This window comes from Taudactylus pleione, unplaced genomic scaffold (genome assembly GCF_031769625.1).
Source record: "Taudactylus pleione unplaced genomic scaffold, aTauple2 ptg000909l, whole genome shotgun sequence".
Classification (NCBI taxonomy): domain Eukaryota; kingdom Metazoa; phylum Chordata; class Amphibia; order Anura; family Myobatrachidae; genus Taudactylus; species Taudactylus pleione.
Window position 1 is genome coordinate 631407 of NW_028285310.1, and position 17646 is coordinate 649052.

The following is a 17646-nucleotide window of genomic DNA, read 5'->3' on the forward strand; positions in this document are numbered from 1 at the left end:
AAGTCCGGACTGTGCATGCGCAAGTCTGGAAATGCAGGGGGCAGGGCCTAACAGGAGACGTCATGAATGAAGATATGCCAGCACCACTGCGGTGCACCTAGTCCTAGCCCCAGCAGTACCCGGCTGACTCTCTCTGCCTCTACCAGCTGCTTGCCCCCCTCCTGTCCCGGGCTCCCCTCCACCACAAATACCCAGTTCCCAGGGGCGGACTCTGCCGGGTTGCAGGGGGGATTGTGCTCACCTGGCTCGCACCATCTTGCACTGCTGTGGGTCACCGGGTATCCAACACAGTAGGTGCATGCAATCTTGGACTGTGTGCAGCCCATGCGGCACTCCGTCCATTGTCTGAGCAACAGCAGGGGATTAGTATTGGCTCCTGAACCTACTGACCAAAGCCTACAGGAGGCGGGGATTCAGAGTGACAGACTGCTGTTCTTGTCATGCTGAGTCCCGGCAGCTGCCGCAGAACATGGGGAGGATGTGGGTAGGCAATGTTCTACTGCTGTGGAAGATCCTGAGAGGCTGAAAGAGGAGCGAACTCACCACCTGCAGCTGCCCCACATAGACTCATGTAGCCTAATGAAGGACGGTGCATCCCTGCTTACAGGCACTGACTGACAAATTTTTACTCCATTTGTGTGACCCTACTGCTTGTATTAATCGGAGCTGACTTGTGTCCCTTCTACTACCCTCACCGAGTCCCTGCTACTACCACCCCACCACTTGATGTCTGTCAGTGCTGCTGCTACTACCTACACCCCCCACAGATTAAATGTATGTCACTTCTACTACCCCCAACCAATCTCTGCTACTACTATTAACAGTCCAAGTAGTCATCTGTGTCCCTGCTACTACCACCACCTGTCATCTGTTTCTCTCTGTCACCTATACCCCTGCTACTACACCCATCTGTCACTTGTGTCCCTCTGTCACCTATACCCCTGCTACTACACCCATCTGTCACCTATACTCCTGCTACTACACCTATCTGTCACCAGTGTCCCTCTGTCACCTACACCCCTGCTACTACACCCAACTGTCACCTATACCCCTGCTACTACACCCATCTGTCACCTATACCCCTGCTACAACACCTATCTGTCACCTGTTTCCCTCTGTCACCTATACCCCTGTTACTACACCCATTTGTCACCTATACCCCTGCTACAACACCTATCTGTCACCTGTTTCCCTCTGTCACCTATACCCCTGTTACTACACCCATCTGTCACCTATACCCTTGCTACTACACCCATCTGTCACCTGTGTCCCTCTGTCACCTATACCCCTTCTACTGCACCCATCTGTCACCTGTGTCGAAGCTGGATAATTGGCTGAGACAGAATCAGTTTAAAATTAGATTGTAACAACGCCATCTTGCGAATGGCCACAAGACACCATCTTAGAAAATGAGATTTGCACGACTCCATTTTGCGAATGGCAGCCCTGCGCCATTTTAGAGAAACTCACACTTAAGTACATACGGCGATGCTATTATTAGCATCATGTGATCGCATTTTTCGCCATATCCCATACACACATTAAATACACACAGTTGCGCTGTTAACATGACGCACATTAGCGAATGCATAAAATCCTGCATGCGAACGCTGTTTATTAGCTTCATGCGTACGCATCTTCCCTAAGTTACAAATAACTAGCGTCTTTTCCTAAACCCCTCATACTTACACACTGCACACTCACATAAAAGGTTCCATAGTTTCAAAGTGTAATATTCAAGGGTTATTCATTTATTACTAATGTTGTGAAATAAAGACTATTTTTGATATCTAAGGTTTAGTACATGATAAGCAAACCGTGTTTAGTGTCGTACTGATCTACCCTGTCTCAGCAGCTTTCCGGTATCATCGGTGAGAAGATCGCAACATGCATTCTCAACTTATGGACTGTAGAGAGTTAAAACACTAAAATGTACTTTATAATATTAGCAGCTTAGATTTGCATGCGGCGGGAAAAAGGAGACAATGGGCTGTCGGAGGCTGATCTGTGTCCATTTGAATCAACCTGTTAAATGCCCTGTAACAGATGCACGCGTACTGGGAACCAATGGAAACATGCCAAACTTTTCTATTGTGTTGCTTATCCCTGTAAGGGTATAAATGTGCGTACCAACTCCAATCTGGAGTCTTCTTGCTGATGCTGTTGAAGGAGGTCTCTTGTTGCCGGTAACTGGTCCCAGTGCGCGTGCGTATGTATAACTGTATCTTGGGTCTCTATATATTTTCTTTGCGCTAAATTGTATTTAGATCACAGCGTGTAACTATCTGTACTTTTCTTGAATAATAACCTTTGTGTGTTGGAACCACATTTCTCAAAGTCTGAAGGCATTTATTTACTGTATGACTGAGAACGCAAATAGCGACAATTCTAGAAGGTATAGGCAGGTTTTAGAAGGTATAGGTAGGAGCATATAGAGGTTTAAATCCAGTATCATTACCTTTGTCCCAGCTACTGCCGCCATCTGTCACCTATACCCCTGCTACCACCCCATCTGTCACCTGTATCCCATCTACTAACGCCATCTGTCACCTATACCCCTGCTACTAACAACATCTGTCACCTATGTCCCCACCTACTACTGCCATTTGTCATGTGCCCCTGCTACTACCACCATCTGTCACCTGTGTCCCTGTTACTACTGCCCTCTGTCACCTGTGCTCCAGCTACTACCCTCCATCCATCACCTGTGTCCCTGATGCTACCTCCATCTGTCATCAGTGTCCCTGTACTACTACTTTTGAAGCTTGTGGGCTAGTACTGTGTGTGCCTCCCAGAATAAGATTTGCCAGCCAGACCCTGGCAGTGTTGTGAGTAGCGGTGGCCGCCTAGCAGTGTTGGAGAGTGTGCTTGGCGGCGATGGAGGACGCAGCGGCAGCCGCAGGCATGCGGTGGTGGCCCTTCTCTTCTCCCCACCACAGTGGCTACAAAATAAGGGAACTGCATCATGGGGTCCATAGTGGCTGGGTGGGGAGTGTCACATGCATTAACTACACTCTGAAACGGCACTCACTGACAGCCATTCATTCCTCTCTGGGGGCAGGTAATGCCTGTGACACTCAGCACCCACATTCTTCACTTTCTCCTGTTAGCATTTGGGTCTGACAACCTAGTAGTGTAAAAGGAGCCAATCTCTCCTACACTGAGTGGCAAATGATAAGCCCATAGGTGATGGTAGACACGCCCTTTCGGCAGAGCTGGCGACGCCCTCTCTAATTTTATAATCTCCCTGAAACTACTTTTCAAAAGTAGGCAAGTATGGGTTAGGTACATATATTTGTTATACTGCACACTGGATGATGTATTAAGGACATGTTTAAGTTATGTTTAGAATTGTTAATTTGGTGCTTTTTGCCAAAAAACTTGGGTAAATAAATGCTGCAAGTAGGAAGGGACTGCTAAACGCAGATTCCCGATTATCGGGAATCTGTGCGTGTTCAGGACCCATTCTGCAAGTGTGCAGAATGGGTCCTGCTTAATCGCACGCAAGCCCTTGAATGCCTCTACCTGATTGACAGGCAGAGGCATTTAAGGGGCGGTGCGGGAGCGTGTATGCCCCGTTTTCCGGGAGTGGCCAGCTCAGGGACTGTGTGGACGTACGCAGTCTACTGGGCTTGCAAGCTGGCCAGCCTAAGTAAGCTGATGCTTACACAGCTGGCCGGCCGCCCACCAATGGTCGCGATGGTGATCCCAGCCTGCAACCTCCGTCGCAGTGCTGGCATCGCAAATGCAGCAGGGGGTGTCATACACCTCCTGCTGCATTTGCATTATTGCAAGAATCGCAATTGCAATGCTGCCTGCACGTAGCTTTGCAATTGCGATCCTTGCTGAATCAGGCCCTGGGTCTGTCAGTTGTGATATGAGGTTTTGAAGACATTACTTTGTTAAACAAAGATGTATCATTATTGGCATTCAAACTTGTCAAGGGTGAATTCACCAACATCCTATGGGCATTGAAGGCCCATAGGGGATTTGCATTTAGGAATAGTAAAGTGGGGCTTACCATTACACTTTTGCATAAATGGAGACTATGGGGCATATTCAATATGGTAGCGAAAAGTCTGTGCTGGACTTTCGCTCCACATCGGTGGTTTGAGTGGGATAAAGTATGGGGCGCGTGCAGACATAAAAGTTGCTATGAAGAAGTGGTGAAGAATAGCACTTTGCTTTTTTGGAGGAAAAAATAACTATTCCCATCAAATTTGGGGTACAACAAAATGGGTGCAAGCATATTTTTAAGTCCCCAAAGTGCATTTTGAAAATTCTTCAAAAATGCACCTGCCGCTGCTATCCGCATTTTTTTTAAACACCTGTCGCATACTTGGGAACCCCCCCTGAATTAATTTCGTTAGTTAAAAACCTGTTCCCTAATTATTTTTTTTTTAACCCCAAAATTAAAATACTTTTATTTTTTATTTACATTTTTTTTGCACAGTTCATTTTTAGTGGCTATTTCCAGGGTGCAGGCTTTTTTTTTAAGCCTGCACCCCTAAATCCCAATTCTGCACTTTTTTTCGCCTGCAAAAAGTAAAAAATGATTCCCGTTTTTATAAAATTTACTTTTTCGTATCGGTGAAAAGTCAATGAAATTGAAAACGGGTATATTGGAAATAGGCGAAGATTACGTCATTGGCGATAAATTAGCGCCGATAATGGACTTTTCGCCCCATATTGAATGTGGCCTTATGTAGAAAAGGCAGCAGGTCCTCTGATTCAGTAAGGAAAGCAAAATGGTTCTGTGGCATGCTCAAATATTGGGGAAACAGAAAATTACCACAATAACTGCAGAGGAATGAATTTATTGGTAAGTACAAAAATCTTCTTTAAAACAAAAAATTATAAAAAAAAACAAAACAAAAAAAAACAACTACTCACACGGTTTCTAAGGATATTAGGAAAACCTCAAAGTTCAAGAACAGACCAGAAAGAAAACTTTTATTTTATAGTGCCATACACTTCTGGTTGGAAACATCTTTTTAATTGTTGGGACTACATGTGAGCACCAGTTACTGTATATTTGTTTCTTTTATATCTGTTATAGAGAGTTTTGGAGTGTTCTTTGTTATAGAATCTAGGAACCTTTACTTTTTTTTGTATTGTATATATTTTTTTTATTCTCAAAGTTCAATATCTATTATAAATGATATTGACCTACGTCATCAGTGTTTCCACCCTGTCACCAGAGCATCATTATACATGGGGACAGAGATTACGATGAGTAGGGGCATAACCGGAATTTTGTGGGCCTCATAGCAACATTTTGAATGAGCCCCCACCACAATTCTTCTATAAAAACACCTCTCTCCATAGTAGTTCATTTTATGCCCCATAGTAGTACTCTAGTTAATTTTTGACCTAGTTCACACAGTGGCGTCACAAGGGGGGGTGCGGGCTGCACCCAGGTGTCACCTGCCAAGGGGTGACACCAGAGTGCCGACGACTCCTCAGTGACAGGAGCTGGGTGCTGCACTGTAGCATTACATGAGGCGCTCAGCTCCTGACACAGTGAGGGAGCCGTAATTGTATACAGAGTGATCCCCTGGGGCAGTCCGCACCTCTGGGACCCCTTGAGTGATTACAACAGGGGTTCAGGCCACAAGGCCATGCCCCTACCCATGAGGCCCCATGACACCCCCTACCTATGAGTCCATGCCCCTACCCATGAGGCCATGCCCCCTTTTTGCCAGCGCTCAGCTACGCCATGCACACTTCTGCCCTCGCGGGGAGGGATGCCACAGACTTCACTTTGCACCACACAGTACCCCCAGTTCACATTATGCCACATTGTAGTGCCCCAGTTCATGACATATTACAGTGCTCCCCAGTTCATATTGTGCCACACCGAAGTGCAGGCTTGCCTATCCTCCTGATTTTCCCGGAGCCTCTCAAAAATCGGGTGCAGCTCCAGGCCCACCGGAAAGGCAGGCATGCCTCCTGGCAGCCGCCGATCCCCCCGACCCCCTGCAATTAATAGATAAACCCCCGCTGCAGAGAGGGCCGGTAACACGATTAATACTGAATCGAGTCATTTTGGCCCCGCCCCCTGCTCCTCAATGCCTGTATAATCGGCATTGCATAGCAGGGGCGGAGCCTAAATGATGCAATCATGTGGCTCCGCCCCTGCCACAAACGCCCATCACCCACCTGGTGACTCCCCCTTGTCCAGGCCACACCCCCCGTCCTGCTGATCAGGCTGCAGCCAGAAAGTCAGCAAGTATGCCGTAGTGTCTCTAGTCAGTGGCAGAACTCCTGGAGACAATGGAGTCATTTGCCGCCGGGCGCCAGCCCTGAAGGGGGCACCTGCCTCCATTGTCCCTGGGAGCTGCATGGAGAAGGAGCGCTGCTGATCAGCGCTCCACCTCCATTGGCATAACTACGGAGGGTGCAGGGGGTGCGACCTCCATTTGCCGGGCGCCCGCTGAGTGTGTTACCGGCGGGGGGCCCGGCTCCTATTCAAACCCCCGGCGGCAGCCGGAGGACGGAGCTCCCTCCGAGGAGCGGACGCCAGGGACGGAGCTCAGGAGTGAGCTCCGTCTTCCGGGTCCCGCAGTGCACTATGGGAGTGACGTAATGACGTCACTCCCATAGTGCCGAGGAGCGGATGCCGGGGATGGACAGCAGCAGCACTGGAGCGGGGATAAAGGTAAGTGTTTGTCTGTTTTTTGTGTGTGTGTGTGCCCTCACTACAGGGGGCTCTACATAGGCGGGCACTGCATAGGGGGACCACTACTGGGGGCATTATATAAAAGGAACTGCATAAGGGGGCGGCGGCAGCTGAGGCTGGCATAAGTGATGGGGTGGTACATTTTAGTTTGGGGGGGGGCACCAACATTTATCTTGCCTCCGGGCACCTGGGATGAAGTTACGCCACTGTCTCCAGTTAATACTGTGCAACGTTACAGATCAAAGTACACTGTATTGTGATATGACTGTTTTACAGTACCCCCAGTTCATATCACAGGATCTTTACTGAGGGGGAGACACAGAGATTGCCATCTATATGAGTGCCGATGAGTCTTCCTTTTCAAACTGGGCATTGGACCAGACCCAATTGCTTAGCAGGCAATTCTGGGAACTTGGAAGACAACTATAAGACCTAGATCCAGGGCCCCTAATGCCTCTGGGCGGGAGGTAGTTTTTCTCTTGTGTCTAATTCGCAATACGGTGTGAATTGGTTGTATTTTGCCTCAAAGAAGTGGTCACAGCTTAGAACACTTTGGGTGCAGTTGCCAAATGACAATTCTACAGAAGTGGCACAACAAATATGGGACAGGCACTGATTCAGATTTTGCGTTGGTGGCAGATAAAATAAACCAGTAATAAAAATACATTTTCTTTCTCAAAAACTGCTAGTCATGTATTATAAAGAATACCAAGCCTCCCAACTTGTCATCTTTATTGTTTAATTATGGGGTGCAGACAGGGGAGTGGAAGGCTCATGAGGGGGCGAGAGCACTAGTAACATACATCAAAAGAACAAGCCTGAAGGCATTAGCTAAAAAGTTGAACTGTACATTTGCTAGTTCAAAAGGTACAACAAGGCATCAAATGTGATACCTGCGTCCATTGAGAAGCATCAACCCCAGGACTTGACCCGACCAAATACTCTCTAGCAAATGTGATGCAAACAAAAATTCTCTGTATTTTATGTTGGTTACTGATGCTCTCTGGATTGTATGGCAGTCACTGATGCTCTCTGTATGATATGGCAGTCACTGATGCTCTCTGTATTATATGGAAGTCACTGATCCTGAATTATGGGGCTGTCACTGATGCTCTCTCTATTATTTGGAAGTCACTGATTCTGCATTACGTGGCCACTAATGCTTTCTGTATTATATAGTGGTCACTGATTCACTCTGTATAGTGACCTCTGATGCTCTGTTTTACATGGCAGTCATTGATGCTTTATGTATTACATGGCGGTCACAAATGCTCTCTGTATTATATTGTGGTCACTTTGATGTTTTCTATATTACTGTATATGCCACTCTCTGTATTGTATGGCGGTCACAGCAATGACGCTACTGTGTGACTATGCCCTTTAAGACCAAACATGTTGAGGGGGGAGGCACCGAGCTGAGTCTTTGCCCCAAGTGACAGAAATCCTAGCTACAGCCCTGGCTTAATTATAGGTCTAAGTTTAATTTATTATATATTAGAAGTCACTGAATAGTTATATACCTGAAATAAAAATACTCAGCTGCTTTATATTTCAAAGTAAGGGTTATATTAAATCATATGTATTATGATTTGTTGATGTATGCATTATGATCTGTATGAACATATTGTTATCTTCATCCTGATGCGTTCTTAAATACAGTTATAGCTCCATATACTACATCACCCACAATGTTCACCAAGGAAGATGTAAATTCAGCATGGACTATAGCCATGACATCTGTACTAAGGGCCTGATTCAGAGATGTACGCTAATGCAATCGCAACAGCGTCTTTACGCAGTTACAAAAATATGACACCCACTACTGGCTTCTCATCTGCGTACAACTACGCATACCTACTTAAAAATTGGTTCCAACGAAGAACATCGGCGCCCATTTTACCCATGCGACAGGTCTGACCACACGCAGGCCAGGGAGCTCTTCTGCCACGCAGAGCTGCGTATGCAATTGTAGTGGCTAATTTATGCATGCCCACGTAACGGCGTTCAAACGGCCAGGCACGCCTGCGTTTTGCAAACCAATCCCTGTCTCCACCCCTAAACGGTCACTTCCTGTCAATCTGCAATGGCCCTCCATGGTCTGCGTGAACGCACAGCGGACTCACTGCTGCCTTCGCGGACGCACTGCGATGCATACGCAGTGGCAAATAATCACTCGATCAGCGTGCAAATTGCAGTTGTGTTTATCTCTGAATCAGGCCCTAAGTTATAAAATGAATTATTTACAGAAAACGTCTAATTTATATAAACGCTTTGTTTTAGCAGACACTGCTTCAATTAAACATGCATTGCTTTCTTGGTTTGCACTTTTCTCTCTCCAGCTGACTTCTCATCAATGAACCCAAACAAAGTTTGACATGAGCATTGACCCAATAAAACCTTGCAGGAACAGTAATGAAAGTTGTTTGAAGCTTTGAGACCTCATAGTGACATAAAGATTTTGCTGAAATGATGCTGAGAAATAGCAGTGCACAGGGGCACATACAAGCAGCAATTTCTGCTTAAAAATAGATTATTAATTTGGTTACTTTCTTTGAATCTGTGGCCTAAAAGCCCCTACACACTACACAATATTTTTAACTATTTGGCCAATTCCGACACATCATAAGGACAAATCGTTAAAAATGTGTAGTGTGTATGCACTACATTGTCAAGGAAAATATAAGCAGTGCTATAGTGGTGTCAATTAATCACAGAGACATATGGGTTAAATACCTTATTTATTAAAAAATATATAAAATAGTCTATTATTCAGCCTATAATTATAAGCATCCTGTGCAAAAATGTATTTGCTGTAAACAAACAATGTGCATAAAATATAGATCGGCCAGTGTGTAAAACAATCTGTGTGCGAATATATAAAAAATCTATTCATAGTTAGCTCAATGATTTGTTAAGTTCAGTCCAGAGCAATGTAAGAAAAAAGCCAGAAAGAAGTCTTTGCTAATAAATATGTTAGCAAAATGATTGATAGAGCCGGCTTGCAACCTGCCGTGTGCTCCAATACAGTCACTCACCGCCAGTATCCAACCACTGTGGTGTATTAAAGGGGCAAACGGAGCTGGCTTGCGGCCTGCCAGATGACGCTCCTATGCGATGGTTTCCCCTGATACCTCCGGCATACACTCTTGCTGGTCTCCAGATATTGAGATGTGTAATAATGAGGGGGCCAGCGGAGCTGGCTTGCGGCCTGCCAATTGTGGCTCCGATGCGACTAGGACCCCCCTAGTCCCATAAATACTGGATCTCTATTGAGCATGCAAATAATAAGGCGTCCATAACTTTATTGCAATTAAAACACAATATATAACAGCTTACACTAACTTATAATAAAAATAAAGACAGGACACGGACTGCTTTGGTTAAATGGTTATAACTCGCTTTTATTAAAGGTATGACCCTGAATTATGGAGGCAACCCGATAGCCACTGCCCAAGTAGCCGCGCCAATATGGAAAGAATGAGTACCCTAATGCGCAACATCCAAACCCAGCTGACCCAAACAGTGCTTAAACACAGCAACAAACTGAAACTTAGTCAAAGTCAAACTTAGTCAAAGGGGAGCAGTCAGCATGCAATAAACATTGCGAGCCAACTGACGGGCGCAGACCCAGCCAAGCGCAAAGGGCAAATCTCAGAATTAGTATGAGGCTTGATGGTAACCCAACGCCCACGCCCTAACTGATCGGTTTTAGAACGGGGAATTTTGCACAGGATAGCCCCCCCCTGGATCACCACATGCTTAAATAATAGCCCTGAATCAGCAGACCTTTTACTAGATGCCACAAGCTCACTGATCCGAAACACGCCAAAAAAAGTCAGCACAAACGCTAATTGGAACAAAAAGGATTCAAATTCAGAAGAAGTAGTCATCGAAACTATCCCTACCAGACGCTGCAGCAATGCCAGATCAATTGGTCGGCGAGAATCAGCTACCATGGGACTATCTCTAGCCCAACCCTTAAGGGCCTTAGACAGCACAAAAGCCTTTGTGGGCTCATGACCGCCGTGAAAGCGAGAGAAAAAGGCAATACCCGCAAGGGCGGAAGCCATGGCCGCCTTAGATCGGTCCCACACAAACTCAACTAAGCGCTGATCTACAGGCTTACCCACAGCAGGATACCTAACCCAATAAGCCTCCCAGTCGTGCCAAGCTGCCTCGTAAACCCACAAGGTTGACGGAGCCAGGGACCTCCGGGCCAGGCCAATTAGTCCGGCTCGACAATCTGCCAGACAGAAGACGGACAAGTCATCCCAATCGGATTAGCCTCAGGGGCCAACATCCGAAACCTATCAAATTGAATGTGGGATATTGAATCCGCTATCCCGTTTTCAATGCCCGGGACGTGCCACGCCCTAAAGACAATATGTGCCCTTCAAACATCTCAAAACTAAAAACCTTAACAGATGCAGCGCCATAGGAGAAGAAGAACGCTGATTAGTAATAGCGTACACTATGCCCAGGTGGTCACACAAAAAAATTATACTCCGGGTATACAAATTGTCAGCCCACAAATCGACAGCCACTATTATTGGAAAAAGTTCCAACAACAACAGGTTGTACTGCAAGCCGCGAGATATTTATGATGCAGGCCATGGGGCAGCACACCAGTCCCCCTGAAAAAATGCCCCGAAGCCAGTTGAACCTGCAGCATTGGTGAACAACTGCAATTCAGCATTATCGACCGGCTGCATTGGCCAAATCAACTCCAAATTGAAATCCAACAAAAACAAAGCCCACACCCGGAGGTCATCCAGGATTTCCTTGGAAAGGCGGACACTAAAATGCGGGTTGGAGACCCTTGCAATGGCCCGCTCCAGTTTACGGCAAAACACCCTCCCCATCGGAATGATCCGGCATGCAAAATGAAATGAACCTAGGACCGACTGGACATGGCGCAATTTAACCCGCCGTGAATCTAAGCAACATTGAATCTGACCTAGCAATCACTGCACCTTATCGGCCGGCAACCGGCAGCACCCAGCAACTGTGTCCACTTCGATACCTAGGTAAGACAAGCAAGAGGTCGGACCCCCGTCTTATCCGTGGCAACCGGCATGCCGAGCACCCGAAAAAGGGCCTGTGCAGAAAACAAAACATCCCCATAAACTGTGCTATCAGATGGGCCGACGAACAAAAAGTCATCCAAATAATGTGCGATGCCTGCATGGCCAGTACCAGCCTGGATACACCAATGCAAGAAGGTGCTAAACTTTTCAAAATAAGCACACGAGATAGCACAGCCCATGGGGAGGCACCTGTCAACAAAAAATTGGCCAGCTAACTTAAAACCCATAAAACGTAGGGACTCGGGGTGTAACGGGAGCAGGCGGAAAGCAGATTCCACATCTAACTTTGCCATCAAATTCCCAGGACCAAAACCCTTAATCATCATGAGCGCCTCATCAAACAACTGGTACTGAACCTAGCAAAGCGAGTGGGGGATCGCATCATTCACAGAGCCCCCATGAGGGTATGACAAATGCTGGATCAAATGGAATTTACCCTGGACCTTTTTGGGCACGACTCCAAGAAGAGAAAAGCATAGGTCCTGCAAAGGAGGGGAGGGAAAAGGCCCGGACATACGGCCCAAAGCCACTTCAGCGAAGACTTTCTGTCGTACCACATGGGGAAGCTCTCTGGTCGAACGCAGATTCCGGGAGGAGACTACATGCAAAGCGCCAGCTACAGGTAACTGGAAACCTAAACTAAAACCATCCAGCAAAAATTGGGAATCCTCCCGCAAAGGATACCAGTCCAGCCATTTAGCTAACTCGTCTAGTGCCACCGGAGAACAAGCCTTACTTGTCAACTCCGGTAACGTCAGACTTGCTCCCTGAACCACCCTTTGATCCTGACTTAAGCTGGCCACACACTAGACCAACTTACATCCAACCAGCCAACTTGTTGATTGGTTGGAATGAAAATCTGGTAAGGAATGGGAGTAAATGATGATCAGCAATTTGCTCCTAAATGCCAGAAAACAGATGAAAATGATCGTTCAGACAAATTTGTTAAATGTTTGAGCTAAACTATTTATTCAAACAACAGTTTTGGTCCATTTTCCAGAGTTTGGGAGCAAATTGCTGATAGTATTCCTTACCAGATTTTCATTCCAACCAAACAACTAGTTGGCTGGTTGGACAGATAATCTTTAGATGTGTGGCCAGCTTTACAGTCTTTGGCGGGGTGACTGCCATTACAGATGCGGCAGGAGTGACAAAAACGACACCCTGACCCCCGGGGACACCGAGAATCATTATAAGCAAAACACTTCCCCTTACCGAGCACGCTCACACCAGCACGCGAAGGGAGGGAAGCCTTCCTACCCTGTGCCCCTTCCACAGGCGCCTTAACCTCCTGAGTAACAGCTAACCAGACCTCAACGTCCTTACGGCCCAGAGGCATAGCCAGCTGACCTGCTTCCTATGAAACTGTTCGTTGTAATCTCTCCAAACAAAGCCATTGGATTTGACAAAAATATCGTGCACCAAATGAATATACTTAATTAAGTTACGGTGCTCTGTTTGGCGTGTTTCGAGGTAGCAGGCCGAAAAAACCAGTATACCACTAAGCCAATGGTGAAAGCCATGGCAAGAGTCCTCCCCGCCACCCCCAGGTTTCTTGGCTTTGTCTAAAGCTTTCTTCATGTCATCAGTTAGAGAAAAAACATCCACAAACTTACCCTTGCGAATCTTGTCCCTAACTCGCTTACGCAAACCCCTGTCCACTGCCGTATTGGCACAGTGAACCATACCAGCATCCTCAACAGGCACTACAATAGCTACTGGAGCTGACTGACGCTTAGCTGCTTTCCTAACCAAACGCTGCTCAACCAGTTTAGCTCATTTACGCGGGCGCGGCGGAGAACTAGACAAGGAGCTACTATCGCTAGACCCTGAAGATTCTGTATCAAACAGCAAAGGCGGGACAGCAGACTCACCACCCGCCAGTCCCGACATCCCGTCACCAACAGCCTCAGGCACCGCGACATCAGGGGCAATGATCACGTCACCTGTAGCAGGACCGACCACATCGCTTCCACTCAAGATCCCAGCACCACTAGAAGCCATCACGGGAGAACTAGGCAAAACACTGTGGTGAGACATGGATGATGTTCAATCACTGGACACCCCAGCGGGGGTACTATGAACTGTCACTGGGGGAAACGTCGTGACAGGAGGAGAAGGAGGTAATGGGGAAGGGGCGGTGCAAACCGCACTGTTAGAAGGCACTGGTGGGCATGGGGCAGGACCCTGTTGGGGAACAAATGCTGTGGCCAAGATGGGGTGTGAGGCAAATAACCAGAAAAACTGGGCACAGGGTAATGAGGGAAAGAGTAAGGCTGGGTAAAAGAGGGGTGCCAGTAAGGAAAAGGGGCCCCTGAAGGAGGGTAAAAGGGGGAAGGGGAACCCTGGCCAGGAAAAGGAGGAAAAACAGATGATTGGGAAACAGTAGGATAAACTGGGGAGGACCATGCAGGGAGGGAAGGAGCAGTGGAGAAAGCAGGGAAAGAAGGATGGGCAGCTGAAAGGGGAAAGGGGGGGAGGGAAGAAACAGGCTGGGGGTGAAGGCTGGAAGACAATGGGGGTGATAGAGTGAGGGAGCTGCCCCCCAATAGAAAATGTGGGGTGCTGAGGGAAGGAACCCCCAGCGAAATTGACCCACAAGGATATGGGCGCTGCCATGTGGTGCAATGGGGCGGGGCCGGGGGCAAAATGGCGCCCGCGGGGAGGGGGCAGGGCAGCGCTGGAAGAGCAGAAAACCGGGCCCCCCGCGGCTTGGTACAGCATCACGGGGAGGCACCCGGCAGTGAGTGGCTGGGGCAGGCCTGAAGCAGTGGGAGCCACGTGAGGGAGTGCAGAGAAGGGGCTGCCCGCGGGCGCTGTAAGTGATGCAGCGCCTGCGGGAGCATGCTGGGAGGATGCCGGAGCGAGCAGCGACCTAACAGGAGACAGGGACCGCTCGCCCGGGTGTGGAGGGGAGCCGTAGAAAGGACGCGGGCAGGAAGCAGCGGGGGGCGTGGTCAAGCCCCAGGAGGTTGTAGCAGATGCCTCGGCCGCGCTCAGCACTGAAGGTAAGCTGAGGCGGCGCCGGGCAGAGGAAGGAGCGGGGGCTGGGGAATCCATGAATCGACGGGGGGGAGGGGTGGAGCGCTTAGGTCGCGGCATGAAATGGGGGACAACTGGGGGGAGGGAGAGATGGAAAAAAGGGGGGGTGGGGGGAGAAGGGAAAGGCTTTGGAAATATAAAAAGGGGAGAAGCAAAGGAGAAAAAGAAAAGACACAAGGGACACACAACAGGAGAAAGCAACAGGCAGGGAGGTTATAGCAGACAGGAGGATACAACAAGCAGGAAGAATACCACAGACAGGGGGGTTACAAGTATGAATGCCACCGGATACAGGTCCAGAGGATGGCACCCAGGGACAAACACCGGCCAGAAAAGGAAGTTGCTGGGCGTACACCAGCCTTATAAAGTCCACTCCCACGAGCTCCCTCATGGTCAGCGACCAACCAACCATGATAGACCCCCCAAACTACTCTACCTAGCAACTGCTGAGAAATTCCAACCAATTAAAAAAAATAAAAAAGGACTCTTATATAGATTTAAACTTAATCAGTTCTCATCTCTTCTTATGCTCCTGGGTAACAGCACACCAGCGTGTATACTGTCATGAATAGCAGCAGGTAGGAATAATGAAATTCCCAAGCACACCTACTGATCGGTTTCTTCTGACAAGCAGATTTTTTCAAAGAAAATAGGTGCATGCTGGGTGTTCTCTAAAATGCACTTATATATGCTCCACAGTAGGTTTGAGGATAAACACCTGAGTGGTGTAATTAGCTCTCAGCAAACATGCTGTGTTAGTTTCACTTGCACAATGCATACTAAGTTTAATCTAACTATTCGAATGCCAAATGAGTATAAACATTATAAAAATACATAACATTATATATAAAGTATAAAAAATCTAAGTGTTATTATAAAAAACTATTATAAAAAGAGTTGCAAGGAGAATGCATTCAATATTTTCCACATACTGTATGTGTTCAATATTAACCACATATTTTACATTATTTAGTCTTACATAACCAAAGCATATGTTTGTTTCATTTGTCTATTTTTTTAAAAATGTAGAATGTATATTTTTGTAATTATGCACAAATTTCCTCAAGGGTCCATACATTTGTAACAAAGTTTATAGGAGACAAAAGAGTTGTTTCACACAGTGGAATAAATACATTCAATTGTCTACTAAGTATTCATAAAGATCCCATATAAGGGCATATACTTTTTAAAACGTGTATATGTATACTATCTTTATAGCCAAGATGCAAATAAGGACAGCATATATCTAAAACTACAAGCAAAATATCACGAGAAGGCAGCTCCTCAAAATACATTTACCAAGTGCGTATATTCTTCCATATAAACCTACATACAAAATCAACTAATTTGCATATGACAGAGATAGAGATGAAGCAACAATATCATGCAGCATTAGACTAAAAAATAAGACATTAAAAAATTGTGTATTAAATACTCATAATATAGAGAACCCATGTGAGGGCTTATACTTCTTAGATATGTATATGTATACTGTGGTTTATATATTATCCTTATAACCAAGATACAGAATACATCATATATCTAACAAGACAACACATCATGAGGAGGCAGCTACTAAAAATGTATTAACCAAATACAGTAAGTATATTCTTCCATGTGAACCCACACATAAGTACACTAACTTGCATATAATTCCTATGGTAGAGATAGAGCTAGAGCAACACTATCGTACATCATTGGAAAAATAAAGCAAAACGTCAGAGTTAGTAGCTCTTCAAGCCACATGAATCAGATCCATATAATCTTCCATAAAAGCCCACCCTAAAAGAGGAGGATATACATATACATTCTTTTCCATGATTAAGTTGAGAGAAGGGTCAGTGTTAGGGCCTCTGCTTTTCTCAATCTATACCACCTCTCTTGGCAAACTAATCAGCTCTTTTGGTTTCAGTATCATCTGTATGCGGACGATCCTCCCCAGATTTGTCACCATCTGTGCTGGTCCGTGTCACTGAATGTCTCTCTGCCATTTCATCTTGGATGTCATCTCGCCACATCAAACTTAATATATCCAAAACATAATTAATTATAATTCCACCAGCCAATAGTATTTACCAACCGGTTGACAATTACTGTTGACACTTCGACAAACAAACCCACCCCACAAGCTCGCTGCCTAGGTGTCATCCTTGACTCTGAACTGTCTTTTGTTCCCCACATTCAATCTGTCTCTAAATCCTGTTACATACATCTAAAAAACATAGCCATCCGACCATATCTCATGCAAGTCACTGCAAAAACTCTAATACATGCACTCATTATTTCCTCCATTGACTATTGCAATAGTCTCCTTATTGGTCTTCCCAAAAACAGGCTCTCCCCACTACAATCCATTTTGAATGCAGCTGCGAGGTTGATCTTTCTCACCAAACATTCAGTGTCTGCTGATCCACTCTGTAAGTCCCTCCACTGGCTGCCGGTCTTCTACCGTATTCAATTTAAAATACTTACACTCACACATAAAGCTATTAAATAAACCACACCAACATACATCTCTTCACTTATCTCAAAATATCTTCCAACCCGACATTTCCGTGCTGCACAAGATCTGCGTCTCTCATCCCCACGCATTACTTGTTCCCATGCACGGTTACAGGAATTTTTTTGGGCTGCACCCACCCTGTGGAATGCCCTCCACTAGTTTCCAAACATTCCACTAGTTTCCAAACAGTCAAGCGTTCTCTGAAAACTCACCTCTTCAGACAAGCTTATCAGATTCCAGGACTGCCCATCTAACTTTTTATAGCTCCCTATCTAACTCTCTTCTTATAGTAAATACCTATCACATCTTCTCTTTCTTCAATTTAACATCCT